Here is an 8,563-nt window from a genome sequence, read left to right as displayed (position 1 = left end):
CGCCGAATTAGATCATGTAACTGAACGGTTGTCAAATGAGACTATATGCACGTAACTCATAAAAATATGCTGCAATATACAATTTCTTAAAACTCACAAAATTATAAATAACTTATATTAAAATTATATTAATTATTATTAAATTAGATTAGATGCAGTTTTTGTCTAACCAGAAGTGCAAATAAAGAGATTTAGTTGCAGTATATGCATATGGCAATTCTAAATGTGCAGTGGAAAATTCACACATTTACACATTTTCAGTGCCATCGATGAGAACTGGAGCGGGACTGCAGCCTTTAGATTTCCTGTAATCTACAATGATCTCCTTTATGAGGTTCTTTGCGTTGAAGGCCAGGTTGTTGTCAGCGCACTATGCCGCCAGACACTTGACCTCCTCCCTGTAGGCTGACTTGTCATTGTCACTGATCAGGTCTACCACCGTGGTGTCGTCTGTGAACTTGACGATGATTACCTTGCATTATTGTGAGAACACATTCCAGCTTGGGCTTTAAATGGTCTTTCACTGATTTATACCATCCAAAATTCTACATAAACGTATCTTAGTTTGCCTACTTTCCGTAGCGTTTTAATTTACGGCGACATGTTGGAGACGAACCATGCAGGGTTCTGGCCGTCAATCAAGCAGTTTGTGTACACACTACACAAAATCCTGATACAGATAATCTGAATTATCTTCACATTTGCAGAAATTACTTGCGGGGCTTGTTAAAAAATGTGGCGCATGCTACCTCAGAAGGTGGCGTCTTGAGCTGTCGATATCTGCAAGTTTACACAACGAAATAGTCTAGTGTCTCGAGTCTTCTTCAATGTTTTGGAAAATGTAGCATAATGTAAACAAGCCCAGAGAGACCTGAGGAGTATACTACGAGTTCAACCTACTCAGATTTAACTCTGGGTTATCAAGGAAAGTCCTACCATCTTGCGAACTGCGTGGCATAGCCTGCAGTATTCTGATCAGCACGAGACAATGTTCAACATGAGCGCATTACTCCGAGTGGCACTGGATACGTCTGGCCCTAGAATCCGGCAAATATACGGAATTCCATCAGATCGATATCTTCATTAGTGAACATCATCAGGGTAAACTAGAGTTACACGGCCTCTAAACACGCTCCCCCTGCGGAGTAGGCCTCTCGCAATCCGTGCAACAATGTATATTGGGTGTTCCAAACGTGCCTGCCTTTTTGTGGGAGGAAGGGTGGTGCTTATGTTGGGTAACATTGAGTTAACAATGAAGATAACCTGCTCGTAGCAGTTTAGAGATGCAACGTAAGTTGCCATGACAGCATACCTCATGTAAAATTTATTTACCTTTTGTGGTACGGGTTAATCGGGAAGTTACACGTTACTCCAGAAGTTACCTCGGTAAGCCAGTTACCTTGCTTCGTGGTATACCCCTCTGGTTGTTCATTTCATCGCCCCATAGTGGTCCATTAACATGTTTCTGTAAAAGTCATGTGATGAAATCCCTAGCATCTCATTGGTGCAGAACATCCCCACAGGCAAGCAATTTATATTAGATCCCTGCACTGGACGTTCTGCCTAGCACCTAGAGCTTCTGTCTGACTGAGCAATAGGAAACTGAAAGCTTGTTTTTACCAATAAACAGTCACTAAACAGTCAATAAACAGTCACTTTTTACCAATAAACAATAAACAGTCACTGATTTAACACAACTCTAACAGAATTTGTGACGTAATCCGTATCATAAGGAAATATTACAATATTACATAATATTACCAAAAAACACCCTGATGGCCTAGTTGACAGGCTGCCATTGCTTAGAAATGCAATTGTCTGAAAATGCATTCAATAAAGCATATAGGATACCTCTATCTGACTCATACTCATATATTGCAATTCCCTTGGTAATTACTTTTAGTTTGACACTTGAGTTACAAACCTTTATTTATTTATTAAAAATCCTAAATAATACGGATCAAATAAATCCTAAGTTGTTGTTAGTTCCTCCTCCGAGTCAGATGTAAAAGGAAATCATAATTTTATCTTGAGATCTAACGTTGTGTTTCATGATGGAAACACATACATATGACTTGTAATGCTACTGTTGTCACCTTGTAAGAGAGGTGTGCAAAGCATAAAATACTTTATTATGAACATGCATTTATCTGCAAGTAAGAGGACCTATGGTGAGTTTCAATGATCTGTCAAAAAACGTCATGAGAAAGGATAAAAGCTTTGTTGATGTATGAAGAGAAGACAGACATAAAATTGTCTATGATCCACTATTTACAGACAGGAAACTCCTGAGAGCACAATGTGTGTGTGTGATCATGGTTTGACTATAAATGTGGGGACCAGAAATCCTCACCGAGATCTCCATAAAGAAGCAGGCTATTTCAGGCTTAGGGGTTAAGTCGAGGATAGAAATGTGTAATTGTGGTTAGTATTATAGGTTTTTGATTTAGGTATTAGGTTAAGTTTAGGGGCGATTTTAGGATTTGGTTTGGTTAAGGGATAAGGAAAATACGGAATCGGTTTTCTGGTCCCCACAAGGACTTAAAATAACGTATATTATGTGTGTGCATATGTGTGTGTTTATTTGCTACTGAGACACTCAATCATTGTATCTAAGTTTCTTGTTGTTTATACAGAGCCACTCGAGGGCTAAAGAGACGTACAGTGGGGCACAAAAATATTTAGTCAGCCACCAATTGTGCAAGTTCTCCCACTTAAAAAGATGAGAGAGGCCTGTAATTTTCATCATAGATGCACAAATGAGGAAAAAATCCAGAAAATCACATTGTGGGATTTTTTATGAATTTATTGGAAATTTATGGTGGAAATTAAGTATTTGGTCAATAACAAAAGTTAATCTCAATACATAGAGGTCAAATGTTTTCTGTAAGTCTTCACAAGGTTTTCACACACTGTTGCTGGTATTTTGGCCCATTCCTCCATGCAGATCTCCTCTACAGCAGTGATGTTTTGGGGCTGTCGCTGGGCAACATACACTTTCAACTCTCTCCAAAGATTTTCTACCAAAAATTTTACCAAAAAGTTATATTTTGGTTTCATCTGACATTCTCCCAATCCTCTTCTGGATCATCCAAATGCTCTCTAGCAAACCTCAGACGGGCCTGGACATGTACTGACTTAAGCAGGGGGACACGTCTGGCACTGCAGGATTTGAGTCCCTGGCGGCGTAGTGTGTTACTGATGATAGCCTTTGTTACTTTGGTCCCAGCTCTCTGCAGGTCATTCACTAGGTCCCACCATGTGGTTCTGGGATTTTTGCTCAACGTTCTTGTGATCATTTTGACCCCACGGGGTGAGATCTTGCGTGGAGCCCCAGATCGAGGGAGATTATCAGTGGTCTTGTATGTCTTCCATTTTCTTATAATTGCTCCCACAGTTGATTTCTTCACACCAAGCTGCTTACCTATTGCAGATTCAGTCTTCCCAGCCTGATGCAGGTCTAAAATTTTGTTTCTGGTGTCCTTTGACAGCTCTTTGGTCTTGGCCATAGTGGAGTTTTGAGTGTGACTGTTTGAGGTTGTGGACAGGTGTCTTTTATAGAGATAACAAGTTCAAACAGGTGCCATTAATACAGGTGATGAGTGGAGGACAGAGGAGCCTTCTTAAAGAAGAAGTCTACAGGTCTGTGAGAGCCAGAAATCTTGCTTGTTTGTAGGTGACCAAATACTTATTTTACCAAGGAATTATACCAATGAATTTATTAAAAATCCTACAATGTGATTTTCTGGAGAAAAAAAAATCTAATTTTGTCTCTCATAGTTGAAGTGTACCTATGATGAAAATTACAGACCTCACTCATCTTGTTTAAATGGGAGAACATGCACAATTGGTGGCTGACTAAATACATTTTATGCCCCACTGTATGTGTCACTACCACTAAGAAAGAAGCAGAAATACTGAGGTTAGCGTACAGGTCACATTCTCATTATAAGATCTCCACATCTGTACCACCCATCAACCCCTGTAAAAAACATTAATACAAGCAGCATTTCACTGAAGGTGACGTTCATTACCGAGACTCTCATCGCTTAGCTAATTCCTTTCTGTCTCTGTGCACTACTCTTTGCATGTAGACATCTGACATCTAGTCGATCTATCAGGACCAGTGTAGACAAACAGATACTCAAGTTAGTGTGATGAATGCGGCTAAGAACCCTGTCCTTAAAAAATACATGATTCTCTGTGTTATGAATTGACAGATTCCAAATTGATGTCTTATTAATAGGAATGCTCACACACGACAGGGCTATCATCCCCTATTCACATAAAAGAATATGACAGAAATGATTTCCCCTTGCTACTGTCAGCGGAACTCACTTCAACAGTATTGCTAGTATTTCCAGTCACCATCATCCGTTGCTGTGATCCCTGGAAGTGCTGTTGACTGACTCTCTATTCAAATTGTGTGACAAAAAAGTCCTATGCAATAACACTGATAACCTGAATACCCCCTGTGTGTGTATATATACAGAACACTCTATACACATATAAAACAAAGAGCAGGTAAGACTCCCATGGGAACCTTTTGATGTAGCCTGTCAGTGGGGTGAACTTAGAGATGCAGCAGCAAGCCTCATCCATTCTCCAATCTTCTCCCTGTTTCTTTCACTGCTAACGTCAGATGTTAAGGTTATGCATAAAACACTACCAGACTGTTGAAACCATCATTATTAATGTTAAAAGAATTGCTAGCAGTAAAACGGGTTATACCAAAATGAAAGTTACACAGAACTATATCAATGATCTGTTAATTTGACTGTGCTGGACAATTCTGATATAACAAATCTGGACATAGCCTGCCTTACTGTTAGACCTGCACTTGCCCAGGTGCAACACCATACTAGCTTGTAAAAACTCTCTCCTTTAACGAAAATCCATCAGAAGATGGAGGTTCTGTAGTTTCAGTCAGGGGCGACTGGTCATTAGGGCAGGTTAGGGGCACAGCCCCACCTGTTGTCAACAGAAAGAACTGTAATAAAATTATTTTTAGTTCTTGAAGAATACTTCCTATAATTTATTATCTATGAATATAGCATTCTTCCTAAATTGCATATAATTTGTGTTAGGATTTTATTTCATGTTCATTGGTCCCTGACTTGCTGCTTCAGACTGAGTTCTGCCTATCCGAGTTTGCAGTAGTAGGCAATAGGCTAAGCGTGAATGTGGGCCTAGCCCCTCTCTCACAATTCAATGTACATTGTACGTGTGAAAATATTAATATGCATGCTCAGAATGTTTAATGTGATCAATGTAGATCACACAAGTTTGATGCAAGTAGCCGGCAGCCCCACTACAGCGTCGTTTCGTATTTCAGACCTGATTGGCTGTATGTCTGTTTGGTGCAAAAATTAGTCGTCAAGATGAGCGAGGAATGTAGATTGTCTTAGCTAGCTTGTTAGCTTCACAAAAGGCAGAAAATACTCGAGCACCGGTTTAATTTGGAGGAGAAACTTGAAGTAAAGCGACTTGGTGCCCATCAGCCACGGAATATTGTCATCACTCAAACTGCTGGTAAAAGTAGAGTGGTTTTTGAAGAAAAAGTGGCTAACGGTTAGCGTACAAAAGAAGGCACTCCTCTGTTTTCAATGTCTGCTATTTGGTTGAGATGGTACTTGGTCGAGGACGGGTTACAAAGATTTGAAACATCTTTCTGAGAGGATTGCAAAACATGAGAGCAGCGGGTGTCATCTGGACAATGCTGTGAAATTGGGCTTACTTGGAAGGGTAAATGTCACAGCCCAAGTTGACAGTGCATACAGGCGCTCCATTGAGCGGTGGACTCCCTGAACTCCCTGAATCCTGGAATATTCAGAGGCATTTTAAGACTATGTCTGAGGGCGATTCGAGACTTCTGAGGCAATGTGACGCTCAGCCCATCTTCAAAGGGACATCTAACACTGTACAAACGAACTGTTGTATGTATGAAGTGTACAGGGAGGAGATAGCCAAGCAAGTGGACGAGACATAATTTGTTGCCATACAGGCAAATGAGACAACTAATGTCTCCTGTAAATCACAAATGGTGGTTGTGTTGCGATACATGTTGCCTGACAATACAGTGACAGGGAGGTTTTTGGCGTTTGTGGAAGTCAAAGATAAAACTAAACTCGGCCTCTCTAATAGCATCAAGGGTGTGCTGGAACCACTGAAGCTGGGAGAAAAGCTGATCACTCAGACTTATTAGACTGTGTGGTGCTGTTCTTTTATGATAAACGACAAGAAACGGGATTCCTCGTGTCAGTGTTTTTTTGTTACTTAAGTTTTGCCTCTCCATTACACACTCGCTACCCTCACACCTCACAGTGAGTTACTTCTGAGAGTGGGGATGCACCGAAGTAGGCTTAAGCTTGACCCCCAAATCAGGAAATTGGTTCACACACTGAACCATGATGAATGGCTGCAAATGTCAGTGAAGTAATAGATTCTATTCTAGTTATATATCATTTATATTTCTTTGACGACTACACACCACAACAATTCATTGGATGCCACAGACTTGTTCTGTATAGTGTCACATGGCTAATAGAATATTAATTCATGCAGAATTAAGCACTGCATGCTGTAAAATGATATCAGGGCTCAACATTTAGGGCCACCTGCAGGCCCAGAAAGGTTTTCTGAAGTGTTCTGGACCAGTCGATCATCCCTGTCAATACTTCACTTGGGCTAGTGAAAAGATAGTAACAATGCTATTATATGGCCGTATAATACATTTAAATTTTATTAAATCCTGAGCGTGTAAGTTTTTAGCCTAGTATGAAAGAAACTCTTGCCAGAGCTCTCACACAGCTGGAGAAGATGGAAATTATGGTTATGCAAACCAGGTATTTTAAAAGTGAATATTTGCACCACACAATTTAATCATCATGCAATGGAATAGCCTACCTTGAAAATTATTTCCTTTGGGCTATTTTGTCTTATGTAACCAATTTAGAATTTCTACTGCTCTAATGTAATTATTTTGTTATTACATTTCCCAGTTGTTTTTTATTAGGAATGTAGATTGGTTTCCTGTCATTTAAACTGGCAGGTGTTTCCTTTAGTATATTGCTTTGTATGCAGTTTCATGATTCACTCAAATACTCAATACTTTTCAGTACTGAATGTTGGTTTTACCTTGGTTTTGCATAGACAAGGCTTTTATTACAGAAATAACCAATCTCTTGTTTTCAAAATGGATTCAATGATCCCTCAATGAATAATTGTTCAACATTTCAAATGACAAGAATGACTACTGTAGGGTACAACATGAATTTGAATTTAGGGAAGACTTATTTAGGAATACCATCTCCCTCAGTAATGGGATCAGTTATCTCCTCTAGTGCTCTAGTATAATCATATTTGTTGAACGTCCTGCTAACAAAGAAATTGTATTTGCTGTTATGATTGAGATTCCCCCACAAGTGTGACCCACATCAACCACAGATTTTAAGGGGCTTGTCTTTTTTCTCAATGAGGCCATTAGCTAGCTCATTCTTTGCTAATACAATGGAATGTTTTTGTTAGCTCACCACAAGTTCCTTTGAGGATCCTGCCTTAATTTGCATTCACGCCTCGCAGGATTATTTGCTGAAATTAAATCACTGCTGAAACATGTAACAATGCTTAGTACAGTCACTCCAACAACACCAAATTTGAATGGGGATAAACAATCAGCAATCGCCTGGGGATGAACTAACTTGAACACTTGACCTAACTTGATTAGTGTGTTTGAGTAGAGCATGCCCTATTAAAAAGTAATTAGGTGTCAAAGGATAGGTCTTTTTTTTTTTGCATAGACCTACAGTGAGAGGTACGATTTCTTTAAGTCTTGTATTAATTGAATTTCACTTGTCTGCAAAAGCAATCAAACTTATTTCATTTATACATTTTGGTAAAGATTTGCTACTACTGCACTAGTCCCAGAATGGCTTAGCTTCAAAAACAGAAATTAAGTAGAAAATATTTGTGCCAACCCACTACATTTTGAAAAGAAGGACTCATTCTAATATTCTGGAATTATTTAGTCTACCAATGACTCTGCAGTAATGGGTAATATATTTTGGCAGATTTTTTTAAGGTATAGTTGTATCACCAATTTCCACAAATCTGTCATCTATTTGTGAGGACAAATCTCTCCTCACAAATCTGTCCTCTAGGGTGGCAAGAAAAAAATACTCCTTGAAAAGGCAAAATCAAGTCTCGTTTGAGCTTTGCCAAAGTACATTGCGAATTCTTAGCCAAAGTGGCAAAAGGTGCTGTGGTCAAAGGAGACCAAAACTGAACATTTTGTCTGAACACAAAATCTTTGGTGAAACCCCAATACATCTTTACACCCAAAGAACACCCTGTCTTCAGTAAACCACGGCAGTGGAAGCATACTGTTGTGGGGGTGCTTCTCTTCACCAGAGACTGAATTGCTTATCAGAATAGAAGGGAAAATGGACAGTGCAAAATATGAACAGATTCTTGAAGAAAACCTGCAGCCCTCTACTAGGAAGTTGAAAATGGGAAGATATTTCACATTTCACCATGACAATGACACAAAGCACAGCACCAAAGC

The sequence above is a fragment of the Esox lucius genome, chromosome 15 (assembly GCF_011004845.1).
Source record: "Esox lucius isolate fEsoLuc1 chromosome 15, fEsoLuc1.pri, whole genome shotgun sequence".
Lineage (NCBI taxonomy): Eukaryota > Metazoa > Chordata > Actinopteri > Esociformes > Esocidae > Esox > Esox lucius.
The sequence above is the reverse complement of the archived record's forward strand: the minus strand, read 5'-3'. Positions refer to the sequence as shown.